The following is a 19,136-nucleotide window of genomic DNA, read 5'->3' as shown; positions in this document are numbered from 1 at the left end:
GGGAGGCATGAGACATGAGCCAAGTGCATTTAAGAAATACGCTGGCTTAATCCAGAAAGCTGGGGTAACTCAAAGTGGGGGCTTCCAGGCTACAGGTAAATTTAAACATTTTCTGGTTGACAATTGGTTGAGTTTGTCTAAAGACCTGGGATCAGTAGAAAGGAGTATTTGGGTTGTGGTAACAATTGTGGAGACCAAAGTTTTACCATGCAGATGAAGCTTTTAGCTAGCAGGCTTCAGAGGGAAACAGGCTGTAAAATGTTTCTTATCAGACATAAAGTCCGTGTTGATGTTGATGCTGGAGAGGTATAATGAAGCATGTCTGACCCCCACTTCCCTTCATGGCCTGAACCAGTCTTTCAAGTTAAATTTTAAGAGCCCTGGCTGAGGAGGAAGTCCATTTAGATGATTGTTGAGGGGAGTGGAGAGGGGGCTTAGGATTTTATTTTTGGTTTACAAATTGTAATCCCTGATGTTGGAAGTGGGGGTTGGTGGGAGGTGATTGGATCATAGCAGTCAATTTTCCCCTTTGGTGCTGTTCTGGTGATAGAGTTCTCATGAGATCTGGTTGTTTAAAAGTGTACAGCACCTCCCTTCTCTCTCTCTTTCTCTTGCCCTGGCCATGTAAACACGCTGCTTCCCCTTCTGCCATGACCGAAAGTTTCCTGAGGCTTCCCCAGAAGCTGTCAAGCTTCCTGTAGAGTTTGTGGAACTGTGAGTCCATTAAACCTCTTTTCTTTATGAATTACCCAGTCTCAGGTATTTTTTAATAGCAGTATGAGAAAGGACTAATACACTGGGATAACTTGGATTTGTACTAGGGAGTTGTAGAAGAGAAAACAATATAAACATATTAGGGATAGACAGGGCATAGTTTCCTTTTTTCTTTTTATTTTTTTCTTTTACATTTTTTTTTATGCTTTACGTTCTTGGCTACATGTGCAGAACGTGCAGTTTCGTTACATAGGTGTACACGTGCCATGGTGGTTTGCTGCACCATCAACCTGTCATCTACATTAGGTGTTTCTCCTAATGCTGTCCCTCCCCTAGCCCCCTACCCTGCAACAGGCCCCGGTGTGTGCTGTTCCCCTCCCTGTGTCCATGTGTTCTCATTGTTCAACTCCCACTTATGAGTGAGAACATGTGGTGTTTGGTTTTCTGCTCTTGTGTTAGTTTGCTAAGAATAATGGTTTCTAGCTTCATCCATGTCTCTGCAAACGACATGAACTCATCCTTTTTCATGGCTGTATAGTCTTGCACAGTGTACCTGTGCCACATAGTTTTCATTTCCAAATCTAGACTTTGGATATTTTGTGTAGTTGACATTGTGCTGAGTGAGTCAGGCTCACCCTCAGGAATGAAAATTCAGTTTCCATTGGGAGGACTGGCTGCCTCAGTTAAGGATGATGCTGATGAGTTACCTCAGGTGTTGTGAATGAATCATGTATCATATCTGAACTCTTGCCTCTGTCCCACATTCTCACTTCCCTGCCCCCACAGGCATTTATCTGGGCATACCTCTGAATAAGGAATACATACTGTTTTTACACAATACTCTCAGCTGTTCTCAATACTTCACTTCTTGTAGCCGGAAGAGCCGCAGACAAAACCCCTCAGACATCGAATTAAAGGAGGAAGGAGTTTATTCGGCCGGGAGCATCATCAAGACTCCTGTCTCAAGAGCCGAGCTCCCCAAGTGAGCAATTCCTGTGCCTTTTAAGGGCTCACAACTCTAAGGGGGTCTGCATGAGAGGGTCGTGATTGATTGAGCAAGCAGGGGGTATGTGACTGGGGGTTGCATACACTGGTAATTAGAACAGAACAGAACAAAACAGGACAGGGATCTTCACAGTGCTTTTTAATGCAAATAACCAACTAGGTCAGAGGTCGATCTTTAACTACCAGGCCCAGGGTGTGGCGTTGGGCTGTGTGCTTGTGGATTTCATTTCTGCCTGTTAGTTTTTACTTCTTCTTTCTTTGGAGGCAGAAATTGGGCATAAGACAGTATGAGGGGTGGTCTCCTCCCTTATTCTGACCCCAAATGTTTACTTTTCTTTTTCCCACACCAAGCAATTATCCAATTCTTTGCAGACACAAACTGAGTGCCTTACAATTTAGCTCAATTTGGACACTGTCTACCTGGAGAGAGCATCAAATTCCACAGATTAAGGGGTCAGACCCCCAAGACTTCCCCCATGTCAGATACCAATGACAAGTCCAATTTGTTACCTGTGCTTCTGACTGACTGGCTGTAAGTCTGAGATTCCCATGTTCCCTTTCTCAGGTTCCATCATTTGCTAGAATGGATCACAGAACTGAGGAAAACTTCGCTTAGAGTTAGCACATTGTTATAAAGAATACAACTCAACAGCAGCCAAATGGAAACGCTGTATAAGGCAAGGTGTGAGGGAAGGTGCACAGAACTTTCATGCCCTCTCCGTGTACTCCACCCTCTGGACGCCTCCAGCCCATCCAAGTGTTCACCAGCCCAGAAGCTCTGCAAACCCCATCCTCTTTGGTTTTTATGAAGGTCTTATTATGTAGACATGACTAACTCAATCATTGGTCATTAGTGATTGACTCAACCTCCAATCCCCCTTTTCCCTCAGAATATCAAGGTAGGGGCTGAAAGTCCCAATCACTTAGTTGGTTCCCCTGGCAACCAATCCCTATGATAATGCTATCCAATAACTGCCCCCCAACACCAGTCCTTTTATTAGCATACAAAAGACACATCACTTCAAAGATTGCAAGAGTTTTATAAGCTGTATACCAGGTCATGGGGGCAAAGACCAACAAATATATTTCCTATTATATCACAACTTCTAATAAACTTGATGCACACTAATCCCTATTGGAGAATCTATTTTCTTGGGAACTTGACTTTTAAATAATTGCAAAATATGAAAAAAAGGTATTATAGAATATTTAAGATGCAAAAAAATACATAAGAAAGTTAGTATAATTGCTTTGCTTTGCTTTTTTTTTTCTATTTTTTTTTTTTTTCCGACAGAGTCTTGCTCTGTTACCCAGGCTGGAGTGCAGTGGCACGATCTTGGCTCACTGTAACCTCCACCTCCCGGGTTCAGGTGATTCTCCTGTCTCAGCCTCCCGAGTAGCTGGGATTACAGGCACCACACCAGGTTAATTTTTGTATTTTTAGTGGAGACGGAGTTTCACCATGTTGGTCAGGCTGAATTGCTTTTCTTTTAACATGTTTAATTGAGTTTAAGTTTCTCCTCCACTCCTTTCCAAAGCACCAATTTTCACTTGTGTCTATGTGAAGAGACCACCAAACAGGCTTTTTGTGAGCAACAAGGCTGTTTATTTCACCTGGGTACAGGTGGGCTGAGTCGGAAAACAGAGTCGGCGAAGGGAGATAGGGGTGGGGCCATTTTATAAGATTTGGGTAGACAGTGGAAGATTATAGTCAAAGGGGGTTGTTCTCCGGCTGGCAGGGGTGGGGGTCACAAAGTGTTCAGTGGGGGAGCTTTTGAGCCAGGATGAGCTGGGAGAAGGAATTTCACAAGGTAATGTCATCGGTTAAGGCAGGAACAGGCCATTTTCACTTCTTTTGTGATTCTTCAGTTACTTCAGGCCATCTGGATGTGTACATGCATCACAGGGGATATGATGGCTTAGTTTGGGCTCAGAGGCCTGACACCAATAAAATGATATAAAAAAGAAAAAAAATTATAAAAGACCAAAAAAAGAAAAAAACACTCAGTGAAAAATTTCTACAAACTTCTGCAAAACAGAAAGAATGTGAGAGTCAGTATTCATGAAAAGGAAAGCAATGAAAAGAAGTAGCCCAAGATAAAACAGGAGTGGGCTACAATGGAGGAGAAGGCCAAGGGTTGTTAAAAAGAGAAAGTAAAACTAAAAGTCCTTCTCAAATTCAATGTAGATTATAATGATAAATATACAATCAATAAAAGGAATAAAATATTAAATTTCATTGATAAGAGGAGGTGGGGATAGAAGGCTTTGTATACAGACATTGTTGCTGAACACAGATTTGCCCACTCTCCACTGACAAAATTAAATAACAAACATGAGGGCAGTAAAAAGAAATGATTTTATTCCCAAGCTTAGCAACGGGAAAGGGCTAGATTCATATGTAAATGAGCCACTTCAGCCTTGTGGGCAGAAAACAGGGTTTTAAGAAAAGAAATTTTGGTATGCAGCGTATGCAGAAGAGGCAAGGAGGTGGTGGTCTGTGACTTTCTTAGGGACTCATCTCAATTAATGGGTCGTCTCGTAGTCAGGCTGGCACCATTGCAGGCAGATTCGGCCTGTAGTGTCCTGGTGGGGGAGAATTCTGGAAGGTGCTTGTTTTGTTTCCAGATTTGGTCCCTGGATCTTCTAAGCAAACACATAGTTAACAATACTTGTAGGCAGTCTGGCCAGCAGAAAGGAAGGTAAAGGTTACATTTGCATTCCTGAGATGCTAAGTGAGAGGTTGAACACAAGGAAAAAGAGAAAAATAAAGATAACTTTTAAGAAAATGGCATACTCAGTTACAGTACATTAAATTTACAACTTTAAACTGGTATATGGTAACTAAGACTAGATAACAGAAAAAATTCTATATTCAGAATGTATAAAAAAAGGAAGATGCATTTGGGGTAAGAAAGGTCAGGGAAAATACATGTTTTTTAAATTGTTTTTGTTTTAGTTTTTTTTTAAGGAAAAGTGACTTTGCCTAGTTTAGAGGTTATTTAAAGGATGAATTAAATTGGTAGAATAAAAGAAATAATGAGACGGATTAACTGAATGGATATAGGACAATGGGAAAAAAGAATGAAAATTGTAAAAGCTTATAAAATGTTTACAGAAATCTTGTGTAGTCAAAGCTAGTTGAGGTTTGATAGATCTGTTTATAAGCTTCTATTAAAAGCAGGTTTACTATTTATAATACAATACACTGATGCAAAGGTAACACTTTGTTTTTTCTTTTAAACAAGATTTTATATATTATTCATAAGATAGTAAAAGAGACTCAGTTTTCCAAACAATCAAAAGACCTAAGAAAGATAGCGTAGGACCAACAGAATCTGTTTCTCTTTATCTCTCTTTCCTTACTCCCTTTTTAAACAGATTACTCAAAAGATATACAAACAACTCTATAGTTAACCCAACACCCTATAGTCATTCAGTAATGATAGTCAATAACTCATCAATATTATTTCTGTAAACCAATTAGAATTCCTTACAAATAACTTTTGTAATTGCAACTATTCAGATTCATCTTTTTTTTCTTTAAAGACTTGAGCCTCTCCTTTGTTCTCTTCAGCACTTCCCAAGGTAACTTGGAAGCGTTTCTGGGCTTCAGCCCTCAACCTTCACTCAAAGAAACTATTTATTATTACCTTAGCCTCAATTTATTTCTTTATGTTGACAGTATTGCTATTAGTTTTCAAGATTGGGTGACTCAGAAAACAGAAGTAGGACTTTTTTTTGTTGGTAGTTTTTTAACTACCATTTCAATCTCACTGCTTGTTCTTGGTATGTTCAGGGTATCTAATTCTTCCTGATTTAAGCTAGGAGGGTTGTGTCTTTCCAGGAATTTATCCATCTCTTCTAGGTTTTCTAGTTTATGTGCATAAAGATGTTCATAGTGTTGAAGGCCAGGTTTCACTAAGGCAGGCCTCCATCACCACTGTATCAGCACTGACTGAGTGGTTAAGTTAAATAGTAAAGGCTAAAAAAAAGTCAGTACCCTTATACAAAGACTGGGATATAACAAAAGCCCATCAAAAGTTTGCCTAGGCCTTTCCTGGGCCTTAAAGCATGACAAAATAAAGAAGGAATCCTTAACAGGATTCACTTGGGATTCAACAAGTTTTATTGGGGTCTGAAGAAACTCCCCAGGCCGGCCGGGCGCGGTGGCTCAAGCCTGTAATCCCAGCACTTTGGGAGGCTGAGACGGGCGGATCACGAGGTCAGGAGATCGAGACCATCCTGGCTAACACGGTGAAACCCCGTCTCTACTAAAAAATACAAAAAACTAGCCGGGTGAGGTGGCGGGCGCCTGTAGTCCCAGCTACTCGGGAGGCTGAGGCAGGAGAATGGTCTAAACCCGGGAGGCGGAGCTTGCAGTGAGCTGAGATCCGGCCACTGCACCCCAGCCTGGGCGACAGAGCAAGACTCTATCTCCAAAAAAAAAAAAAAAAAAAAAAAAAAAAAAAAAAAAAAAAAAAAGAAACTCCCCAGGCCTCCACAAACAAGTATATTGGGGGTCTGAAGGAACTCCCCAGAACTCAGTGATTTAGCAGGAGGCTAGATAAGGGTACTCACCCCAGCACCTGGATCCATTTAGATTCAGGAAACTTACTGAGGCTCCATAAGAAGGTCTTCAGGACTGAGACTTTAGGTATAGATAAAAAAGAAGTTAATCACTTATGTTTTTAGATGAATGCACACTTACATGTAGATGTATAGCTTAGAAGGTATATAAGCTCTGAAAAACTTTGTAATTTTGAGTTGGTCAGGTGAAAAGTTCCAGGCCTTCTTCCTGTAACCAGTCACAGAAATAAAACTCTTTTCCTCCCCAGTTCATCTGCATCTCATTATTGGGCCATGAGAAATAGCAGCCTGACCCTCAGTGTGGTCCAGGAACCATAGTAGCCTTGAATGATCTTTTGTATTTCTGTGGTGTCAGTTGTAATATATCCTGTTTCAATTCTTATTGAGGTTATTTGAATTTTCTCTCTTCTTTTCTTTGTTAATCTTGCTAATGGTCTCTCAATTTTATTTATCTTTTCAAAGAACCAGCTTTTTGTTTCATTTATCTTTTTTATTGTCTTACAGTGGCACAATTTGCAAGTGCAAAATCATAGAACCAACCGCAATGCCCATCAAATAAAGAGTAGAGAAAGAAACTGTGGTGTATATATATACAGCGGAATACTGCTTAGCCATAAAGAGGAAGAAATTAACAGTGTTCACAGCGACCTGGATGAGATTGGAGACTATATTCTAAGTGAAGTAATTCAGAAATGGAAAACCAAACATCATATGTTCTCACCGATACGTGGAAGCTCAGCTATGAGGATGCAAAGGCATAAGAATGATTAAATGGACTTTGGGGACTTGATGGGGAAAGGTGAGAGGGTGGTGAGGGCTAAAAGCAAACAGTGTGCAGTGTATACTGCTCGGGTGATGAGTGCACCAAAATCTCACAAATCACCACTGAAGAACTTATGTAACCAAACACCTCCTGTACACCAATAACCTATGGAAAAATTAAATAAACAAATAAAATAGCTAATTAAGTTAAAAGAAACAAACGAAAAACAATCGAACGAACTAGGACAGGATGAAACAGTCATCAGTAACAGCAACTGTTTAGAAGGATCATTGTAAACACTTTTGGTTTAGATGCATGTCGAATAGATGCTAAAACCTGTTCAGCGGGCCACTGGAATGGGACAATAACATATGGGAAACAGTTAAACTGTGTATTCTATTATGTTACTTTAAACAAAATATTTTGAAACATTAATCGTCAGGCTTCCTATACATTCTTCTCGTTCCCTTTTGATTTAAGGGGACAGAAGTACCTTGAAAATGTCCAGTATTGTTACAACAGAAATGCCAAGAGAGGCGGGGTGTGGTGGCTCACCCCTGTAATCCTAGCACTGTGGGTAGTCCAGGTGGGAGGACTTCTCGAGCCCAGGAGTTTGAGACCAGTCTGGGCAACATAGCGAGATGCTGTTGTTGGAACCGAACTGTCGATTCCCTCCTGGGCAGGGGTCGCCGCGAAGGATCACCGACACGAGATTCACAGCAGAGAGTTATTTATTACTAGCGCGCTAGGGTCCTAAGCTCTAAGTTGGCCCTGGGACCCCGACTGCTTGTTACAGGCTGTTTATATAGACAAACACAAGTTCAAACACAGCTTATGGCGCGAAATTCAAACAAAGCTTAAGGCGCAAAATGATTGGGTCTAGCTATGGCCTGAGCAAGGTGTCTTATGCTAATTGGTTAGAACAGGACCTTATGAGGTTTTTTCCTGGAGTTGTTGATTCCGGGAACTTCGAGGCAGGGTGGGACCCCCGGAATTGGCAGGGTGGGACCCCATGAGGTTGTTTCCCGGAATTGGCAGGGTGGGACCCCATGAGGTTGTTTCCCGGAATTGGCAGGGTGGGACCCTATCAGGGTGGGTCCTTATCGAGGCAGGGTGGGACCCTATCCAGAGCCACCTGGTGTTAATTTTTTCTATATGAGGCCTAGTTTCTAAGTTTTATGAGGCCTAGTTTCACTGTCTTTGACAAAAAAAGGGCGGTGAGGGGGTCGGGGAGGAAAGAAAAAGAAAAAGAAAAAAAGAAATGTAAAAACTAAGACAGAGCACCGAAGGGAAAAAAAGAAAAAAAAAAAACCAATAATTAAAAAGTCCGCCATCCTGGCTAACCCGCTGAAACCCTGTCTCTACTAAAAAATACAAAAAACTAGCCGGGCGTGGTGGCGGGTGCCTGTAGTCCCAGCTACTCGGGAGGCTGAGGCAGGAGAATGGCGTGAACCCGGGAGGCGGAGCTTGCAGTGAGCTGAGATCCGGCCACTGCACTCCAGCCTGGGCGACAGAGCGAGACTCCGTCTAAAAAAATAAAAAAATAAAAAAATAAATAAATAAATAAATAAATAATAAAAAGTCCTAACTAGACTCTTGACACTCAACAGTCTAGGAACAGACAGGATGAGAACATGAAATTGATCACATAGAAAACTTTAGAAAGTATATGGAAAGGAAAAGATAGAAATGATTGGTGGCCCATGTAAAAGTAAAGGAGAGTCATATGGAATTGAACAGGGTAGACAGAGTGACAGGGTCATGGTCATGAAGGAAGTCCAGTGTCAAAGACAAAAGGATATGTTCTGGAGGATTTGCATACTCTCATCAAAAGATAGAAGCAGCTTATGTGGCCAGCCAAGTGCAAGACAAAGTAACAACTGAAAACTTTAACTCTTCGTTCAAGCAAGCAGCTCACCTTATCTGAAGAGATGCCAGATGGGCTTCACCTTCCTACAGAACAAATGCTTCCTGTCAACCACTGCTTTTAAACCACCAGAGCCTCTTTCAACAGAGGATGCCCTTTCGTGCTGGAAAATTATTTGAGTCTCCATCAAAATTCCCCTGTTTGCTTTGCTACAACCGAGGACATTTGTAAGCATTGCAAAAGCACAGAAGGCCCTCGACTTCTAAAGGGACTGTGGTAAGATAAGTTTTGGAGGGTAATAGGGCTGGGCGTGGGGAAAGACATACTTATATCATGCAATTTAGCAGTTAATCTTATATTAGGATATTGTCACTTTATTTATGATGTCTATAAATGATGGTTTTTTTTTTTTTCAAATTTAGTGAAGTCTTGATGTAAAAAGACATTTCTTCTTCAAAAATCTCATGTTCTCACATAGAACAAGGCCTATAATGAACATTCATTAACACTTGTTAACTTAATTCTTAAAGATTAGAAGTGTTTCATTATATTCCTTGAGGACTTTTTAAATCCCACTTACAGTTATACTGTATTCTGAAAAAGATTGATTTAAAAGTATGAATACATAAAAAAGTATTAAGTATACCCTGAAATGACCAAACATTGTTGAAATACTTTCTTTTTTTTTTTTTTGGATACAGAGTCTCACTCTGCTGCCCAGGCTGGAGTACAGTGGCACAATCTCAGCCCACTGCAACCTCCAACTCCCGGGTCCAAGCGATTCTCATGCCTTAGTCTCCTGAGTATCCGGAATTACAAATGAGTGCCACTATGTCTGGCTAATTTTTGTATTTTTTGATAAATACAGAGTTTTACCATGTTGCTGGTCTCGAACTCCTGACCTCAAGTGATACGCCCACCTCAGTCACCCACAGTGTTGGGATTATAGGTGTGACCCACCACGCCCAGGCAGAAATACATTTTTAAAGAGACCTAAATTGATGGCCTGTGTTCATTGATTGGAAGACATACTACTGTTAAGATGGCAATACACACACATACACACACACACACACACATGTAACCCATGTGCACAGGCATGTCTATATTTATTTCTCTATGTATCTAGCTAGCTGTCCACACATGAGGGCATACTGATGATGCCAATTCCCACCCACAAAAATCATTCTAGCCTTCCTTCCATCATTTCTCATTTGTAACTTCTTTCTCCAGCAGTGAGAAGCCTGGCTCTTATTACCTATAGTATATTTACTTATTTGTTCAACCCTTATATACATATAGTTTCTCCATATTCTTTTCAAAACTTAAATCAGATCACTCTTTTGCTCAAAACCCTCCCATGCCTCCCATTTCATTTAGAGTAAACCCAAAGTCCTTGACCTCCTCTGACCTACAAGGCCGTATGTGCTGTGGATCCTCAATACATATTGGTTGACTTACCCCTCCTTGTGCTTTAGCCTGAGATACACTGGCCCCCTTGCTGTATCCCACAGGCTAAGTGATGGGAAGGGATTTCTTGACAATTGGAATAGGAAACTCCTTGGTATAATAGAATTTTTTTGCATTTTGACTTTGATGGTGGTAACACAACTATATACATCTGTGAAAGTTCCTTAAACTACACATTAAAATTAGTGAATTCTATTGTATGTAAAGTGTGCTGTGATGAAATTGAATTTTCTAAGAAGACATTTATTTCAAGCATGCTATCTGTGATATCACCCATTTGAAATGTTAGTTTGATGTTTCTAAAGTACTTTGAAGTACTTTGGGAGGTTGAGGCAGGACGATCACTTGAGGCCGGAAGTTCAAGACCAGCCTGGGCGACATAGTGAGGCCTCATTTCTAGTAAACAAACAACCAAAAAAATTACCTTGGCATGGTGGTGTGCCTGTATACCCAGCTACTCAAAAGGCTGAGGCAGAAGGATTGCTTGAGCTCATGACTTTGAAGACACAGTGAGCTATGATCACCACTGCACTCCAGCCTTGATGACAGAACAAGACTCTGTCTCCAAAAATAAAATATTTAAAATAAATAAATAATATACAGAGAGCTATTCTTTCCTTTCTCCCTCTTTTCCTTTTGCTGTTCTTAGTCGGTCTCTCTGTGAGAACAGAAGATTTTCTTCAAACATAAAAAATGCCCAAAGAAAGAACAGATAACCCAGTTTGTGCTAGTGTCTGAAATATTTCAAAACCTATGCTCATCTCCTTTATCTCTTTTCTTTCTTTTTCTTTTTCTTTTTTTTTTTTTTTTCTGGTTTTCACTTCTTTGCTCCATCAGTTTTTTGGTCTTTCTTTTATTTGTATGGAAAAGCCTGGGGAAAAGCGAATGCATTTGAAGCCTAAATATTTTTAAAGCAAGCTTTGCTAGTAAAAATGACTGAGGTTTCTTTGACCTTTAACTTCTTCTGCTGTTAGGGCTTATGTATTTTCTCATCTTATTTGGCATAAGGTTCATAAAATCACCTGGTAGTAATTTTGAGATGCCACTCAAAATCACCATGTGCCTTTTATCATGTGCCTTTTATCATGAGGCATTGTCCAGCACATTTACATTATGTTTTTATATATAGAAAACTAAAAAAGTCTCTGGCTGGTTTCTTAACTCCTAATAATAAGGCATGTGTTTGAACTATTCTGCATGGTCATAAACAAGTAGACATAGAATTAATTTTTTGCTGATCTATACCCTTAAAGCACAGGTATTACATATACACTTTAACCTATAGGTAGAGTAGAAAATCTGTCTTTCCTAAAGAGTTGCAGATTACTATTACTATTATTATTATCATTATTATTGTTATTATTTTAGAGATGGCATCTTGCTATGTTACCCAGGCTAGACTCGGGATCAAGAGACCTTTCTGCCTCAGCTCACAAAGTAGCTTGGACTACAGGAACACTACTGTTTTTATCCAATTTATTTGATTAAAAGAATGAAGCCAAGTCTATTCACATGAAAAATACTTAGACTTTTACTTTGTTAGTGTTTTATTTTAAAGTCTTTATTTTTTTCATTTCCTTCCAGAAGACTGTCAAGTATAAATTTGACAGTCACTAGAATCATCCATAAATTGATTTAAAAAGTCTGTATCCTGGCCAGACACGGTGACTCACACCTGTAATCCTAGCACTTCGGGAGGTCGAGGTGGCCAGATCACTTGAAATCAGGAGTTCGAGACTAACCTGACCAACATGGCAAAATACCATCTCTACTAAAAATACAAAAAAAAATTTAGTCGGGCATGGTGGTGGGTGCCTGTAATCCCAGCTACTCAGGAGGTTGAGGCAAGAGCATCGCTTGAACCCAGGAGGCAGAGGTTGCAGTGAGCTGAGATAGTGCCACTGCACTCCAGCCTGGGCGACAGAATGGGACTCCATCTCAAAAAAGAAAAAGAAAAAATAAAAAAGTGTGTGTCCTAATATGTGCCAGACATCAAAGCAAGCATGAGGTTAAAAAGTTGAGTGCTATGATTAGTGAAGTACATACTGACCTGGTGTATCTGGTCTCCACATATGTAGACTGGCATATTATTAGGTTAGGAATTAGTAGAAATCAGCAGGAAAAAAAGCTGCAGTGCTACTGATACAGTTTTAGGAGCTGTGCCTGCATCAGCTTATGTTGACCTCTTTATACTCCCTACTGTGTAGCAATATCTGATGAATGTAGTCTGTCTATGTTTGTGAATCTCCACTGTCAGATTTGGTGTACAGGAGAAAAGTTTGTGAACCTTTCATTTGGTCTTAGGTTAATAGATAACCAATATATTTATCTTTTTTTTTTTAAGTGTAGAAAGCTTTAGTTTGAGAGACATCCTTATCTTATTTCTAACAGGAAGATGGACAAGTATTAGCATATTATGAACTGCAATAGATACCAATCAATCGTTTTACTCAATCTCTTCAGGAGCTAAAAAGATTTATCTGAAATTCTTATCTTATAGTAACACCTTATTATAATGTTTAGATCATGTGCTCTGAATTTATCATGTGTTTTATTTCTAGTTCTACTCACTACTAAATTTGTGAATTTGAACTCACTTGCTACAGAAAGTTTGCTCTTCTATAAAGTGTGATGGATAATAATAATGTGTACCTCAGGGTAGAGTTTTCAGGAATGAGAATTTACTTAACGAATTTAGTCCAAAGCCTAGAAGATATAAGCATTAGGAATGTTAACTCTAGTATAATTATTATTTTTATTACTCATTTATTTATTTTTAGACAGGATCTTGCTCTGTCACCCTGGCTGGAGTGAAGTGGTGTAATCATAGCTCACTGCAAACTCCACCTCCTCTGAGCTCACGTGATTCTCATGCCTCACCTTCCCAAGTAGCTAGGACAACAGATGTGCACCACCATACTCATCTAATTTATGTAGTTTGCTTTTAGAGAGGGAGTTTTGCCATGTTGCCCAGGCTAGTCTTGAACCCTTAGATCAAGTGATCCACCTGCCTCAGCGTCCCAAAGTGCTGGGATTACAGGAATGAGCCACCACTCCTGGCCCAATTATTATCTTTAAATAAAAATAAAACTTAAAAGAATAAGGATATTTATCTAGTTACAAAACTAGTTTTACAATCAAGTTGTACTTTAATGTCATCCTTTAGATTTTGAATTCACCTCCAAAGGTTTTCTTTTGTATTGCCTAGCTCTAAGTGTCCCTCATCAATTTTACCTAATTTCTTCTTCTTGAATTATAATTTATTGTTCAAGATTTAGTCACAAATAATAATAGTCAACAGAACATGATATAACTCTGTAATCCTTTGTGTAATAAACAGTATTTGTAGCCCTAATGTTTTAGACTAAAAGAATGAAGGCCAGATTGTACACATGAAAAATATTTAAGATTTTCTGTTATAGTATTAGATTTTAGTCTTTGAAGATAAAAACAATGTATCACCAGTGCCAGCATAGGTCATGACATATATTGGGAACTCAGTGAATATTTCAAAAGAAACTTTGCTTCTGGATAATACATTAATTTTGGTAGCCTAATGATTTCTGTAGATAGCTACCCCATCAGATTAATGATGGACATTAGCAAAATCATTATTGTAGCTATAATTACTATCTTCTCTGTAATATAATTCTACCTTTAACTTTAAATTATTCTTAAATAAAGGATTTTAGCTCTAAAAATTACTGAAGGAAAAAATTTACGGGACAATGGCTTATATGAATAACTATACAAATTAAAAATGAAGAGTGTTTTTCCAGATACTTGGATGGTCATATATTTCAGAGATAAAATGATGTACATGTGGAAATATATATGCAATAATTTCCTCAAAAAGTGATCAGCTTGAAGTGGGCAACAATGTTATTCCATTGTAACTAGCATTTTGACACAAAATTGAGGATTAACGACTGCCCTTTATTTCTCAGAAATAGTCCTAATCTGACTGTAATCCCGGGTTTTGAGGAGTATCACATAGTTCATATATGATATGGTTTGGCTGTGTTCACACCCAAATCTCATCCTGAATTGTAACTCTCACAGTTCCCATGTCTTGTGGTAGGAACCCGGTGGGAGGTAATTGAATCATAGGGGTAGGTCTTTCCCATACTGTTCTTGTCATAGCGAATAAGTCTCATGAGATGTGATGGTTTTAAAAACAGGAGTTTTCCTGCACAAGCTCTCTCTCTCTTTGCCTCTCACCACCCATGTAAGACGTGACTTGCTCCTCCTTGCCTTCCATCATGATTGTGAGGCCTCCCTAGCTATGCGGAACTGTAAGTCCATTAAACCTCTTTCTTTCGTAAATTGCCCAGTCTCGGGTATGTCATTATCAGCAGCATGAAAACGAACTAATACAATATGGACTGATTCTTTCTGTTATTTGTAGTTGATTTTATGTGTGTTAATTAAACTGTAATTACTTAAAGAATATTAGCAATAATTTTTGATTTCTAGAAATCTTTCTATATTGAAATGATTATGAATATTATATGTGATATTTTGAAACAGACAATTGAAAAAGAAAGATTATTTCTGCCCATTCTAGCTTATTTTTAATATACAGACAAAAAAATCCTTACAGTAGCATAACTTCTTTAAATCTTTTAAAAAATTTGCTGAAAATAGCTTTATCTATCTCACAGCTATGTAGAAGACACGTATAGGCTTTTATATAGTGAATTTTTCTTTTTTCAAAAAGAACAGTGGAATTGTCTAACTCATTTCACCATCTAGCCTCTTTGGAAGACTAAGAAGAGGTGAGTAATAATTTCTATGTTGGAGGTATAAAGCATTTTATAGTACATACAGATGCTTTTTAAAAAATATAGTGTGAAACATGATTTCCCCTTTGGGATTGTGGAGTCTCTCAGCAATGGAGAGAACTTAAGGTTAAAGTTAACTTATTCCCAAGAAAATTATTACTGTTAATATGCTGATAATTTTATACACAGTAGCCACCAGGCTCAAATGGAATAACATCAGAGTTAAGAGACCAGATATCTTCTTTTAAAAGATGACAGTTGTGTAAATTGGTCTTTTCTTTAACTATGTCTACTCTAAGCCACTGGCTTTGATGTTGCCAGTTCTGTAAAGACATGGAGGAAACTGAACCAGGGCCAACTTCAAGGGAAATGTGATTTCAAGAAATCTCTACTGTAAGAAAAGCAAATATACAGTTTCTTCAACAGTTGAAAGCTCAACCTAAAATAATTGGAGAAGAGAAAGAAGCAAGTGACTCAAGAAAACCAGCTTCTAAGCATATACTTTATACCAAGTCACGTATGCCTGAGTTGTGGGAGTGAGCCTTGAAGCTCGTTCTCCCTCACATTCTGTAACTTTTCACTAAGTACTTTGAGTTTTATCTTCAAAATATCTTTCCATTGCATTTGTCTATAAAGCATCAAGCTAGAGAAGAATAAACTTTCTCTTGGATGAAAATACTTTAAATTCAGTCTTATCTCCCTCCTCCAATATTTTTACTGGATCCAGAGAGATATTTTAAAATGGAAATATAAATACTTCACATCATGCTTTTTACTTAAAAGTGTTCACCATCTTCCTATTGCTCCTAGGTAAAAATTAAAATTTTTTTATTGCAGAACATGAGACCTTAAGTAATCTGACCCCTGCCTCTCTTTACGGTTCTAGCCCATATCATTCTCTCTTATATCTTTCATTTCTTTTTTTTTTTTAATTTCTTCACACAAACATGATTTCTGTCTTTATAAGAATTTGCACACACTCATTTGCTTCAAATACTCTTTCCTCTTTCCACTACATCATTTTTGGCTAGATAACAGAGTTGTTCCTTGGTATCCATGTAGAATTGGTTTCAGGAACTTTCTGCCTCCAGATACCAAAATCCATGGATGTTCAAATTTCTAATATAAAATGGCATAGTACAGTATTTGCATGTAACCATATATATTATATTTGCATATAACATTACTGAAGTGTATGATTTTAGTAATCTACTTTAAATCACCTCTAGATTGCTTATAATACTTAATACAATGTAAATGCTATGTAAATAGTCATTATAATGTATTTTTACTTGTTATACTGTTATTAATGTTTCCAAATATTTTTCATCCATGGTTGGTTGAACCTGCAGACCTGAACGGCAGACTGAATATATGTATCTCATTTGCCATTTGCTCTGAAAATTTTCTTGAACCCCAATATTATATCATGTACTTAATAGCACCTACTTGTTTCCTTTAACTGTACTTTTAAAATAATTTACTTATAGATGCATTTGTGCAGTTGTTTGATTAGTTATCACTCACTCCTCCACTGAGCTTTGGACTCCGTAGCAAAAGACACCATGTTTATTTTTTTCACTACTGTTATCTATTGTACTTTGCCTGGTGCCATCCATGTAGTCAGCTCTCAGCTTACATATATTTTAATGGAATGATTAAATAAACAATTGAATGAATGAGTAAATAAACTAATTGTTTAAAATAAAATATCATTTGCAAACATTTAATCCACTGTTTGTCATGAGTCTGGCTGTGGCTAAGAGATTATGATTGATGTAACACAGTCCCACTTCCGAGATGAGACCTTGAGAGACATAATGTCTCATATTCTTCTGTGCTTTGCCGTCTGCCATGAGAAACATACCTCAGGTAGGATAATCCCTGAATGTGCACACACATGAACTCAGCTCATCGCTTAGAGTCAAGATAGCTGATCTGAGATGAGCTCTGTAGATTCAGAGCTGATCCAAATGTAAGAGATCAATTCTTTATATAGGCTACTCAGTGTTTAAGACACTTGCAATAATAAGTGACTGATACATTTCTAAATATATAAGTGTATTAGATTATGAATTCCAGTGGGAAATGAGGCCATTCATTAAAGTTAGGCAAATATAGTACTTAACCTATTTGATATACACATATTTATATATAATTATACATGAAGTAAAATTATGTGTTATATGTACCATTTATTTAAATATATAAATACTAAATTTATATAACATATATAATATATATCAATATATAAATAGCATACACTTAAGTATAAATAGTATAAATATACTATTTATATATTGATACATGACATAATACATATTTAAATTTCCTCTTGCTGTTTAAGAAAATTACTCTAATTCTCATTAAAATGCTTAATTAAACCTTATAAAAACAAAATGGGTTGCATTATTTTATACTTATCAAGAAGATTGTTTTCCTTATTTTAATGTAATAGTTTTTACAAGTTATAGCCATATTAAACTCAGTATTTCTTTATTCTTCTTCGCTAAAATTAGGCACTAGAAGAAGTTGACTTTTGTAGATTCCTTGAAATTCTCAGTTCTATCTTCTAAACCACGTACCTATGCCTGGCAGAGAAATGTCTTTGAAACTTAAACTATGGCTAGATTTTATTTTTCTTGTTATCTTCCAAGAACTGCAGAGAAATTGAAACAATAAGTTTATGTCTGCAGCACTCATTGTATTGCTGTAGCGAATTTCTGTGACTTCTCATGAGAAGACCAGCTGTACAGTGGTTGCCTGCAGGGCATTTGTTTCTAATGAATGGCAAGTGTGGGAAGCTTCAGTCATTAAAAACTCTAGGCAGAATCTATTTCTAGGAGTACATGCTGATGCTCACCACTAGTAGTGCATAATAGTAAAAAAAAAAAAAAAAAAAAAAAAAAAGGAATTACCTTTTTATAAATAGCATATACATTTCAAGTTTTCCAGAAGGGAGTATTTTAGATTCCTTAGTATCTAAATACTATACCTTCTTAACATCTTATTAGTCTCTTTTCAAATTTCTTTGAACTTCAAGAAACATCTAATCCAGTTTTATCAACCGTGACTATAAAATCAAATTATCTGGGTGCTTTCAATGTTTACTGATTCTCAGACTTACCCAAGACAGATTCTGATCATAAGGCCTGAGCAAGGATAGTTTTTATAAAGCTCCCAGATTAATTTAAAGGTACATCCATGTTTGAGATTATTGATTCCAGTCTAATATCTTTAATTTATAAAGGAAACTGAAACCCAGAGAAGTAAGATGATTTACCCAAGGTGGCCAAGAGAATCAGTATAATTGTTAGTAAGACCCAGTTTCACAGCACAATATTTTTTTCTAATAGGGAAAAGGCTCCTCTTGATCTGCCTATATGTAAACCAGGATTTGACTCTTATATTTACTAATCATGGTATATCACCACATAACTGAGAGAGTTCATAAGCATGTCTGTTACATTTCTTTAGTATACGGTAAAGAGTATGAAAATGAAAATAGCAGAGAAGCAAGGAAAAGGTTGAAGAGGTAGGGTTTTTATAAATGTGAAGTAACGGTCACAATTGTATGATTTCAAATAAAAAAATTAGACTGTATACAGAAAACAAATCTAAGTAAATAATGAATCTTCATTAGTACACTATTTACTCTGTAAATTAACCTCTTCTAGATTAACAGAATGGTAATTGCTGATGAAAGAGGATTAAATGTAAACATCGACAATTAATTGATACATTTTTTAAACTTCTTTTTCTTTCCAAAGGAGAATGTATTGTATTTAATGCAATATAATTCTACACATTTTACTATGGAACTTTGTGCTTTCTGCATACTCAATGAAACATACATGTTTATCATAAGAGGGAGTATGGACACTGACATCATAAGGACAGTGAAGAACTCTGCGAATATTAAAGTGCTCACTGTTGAAAAGCA

This window comes from Macaca fascicularis, chromosome 6, assembly GCF_037993035.2.
Source record: "Macaca fascicularis isolate 582-1 chromosome 6, T2T-MFA8v1.1".
NCBI classification, from domain to species: domain Eukaryota; kingdom Metazoa; phylum Chordata; class Mammalia; order Primates; family Cercopithecidae; genus Macaca; species Macaca fascicularis.
The sequence above is the reverse complement of the archived record's forward strand: the minus strand, read 5'-3'. Positions refer to the sequence as shown.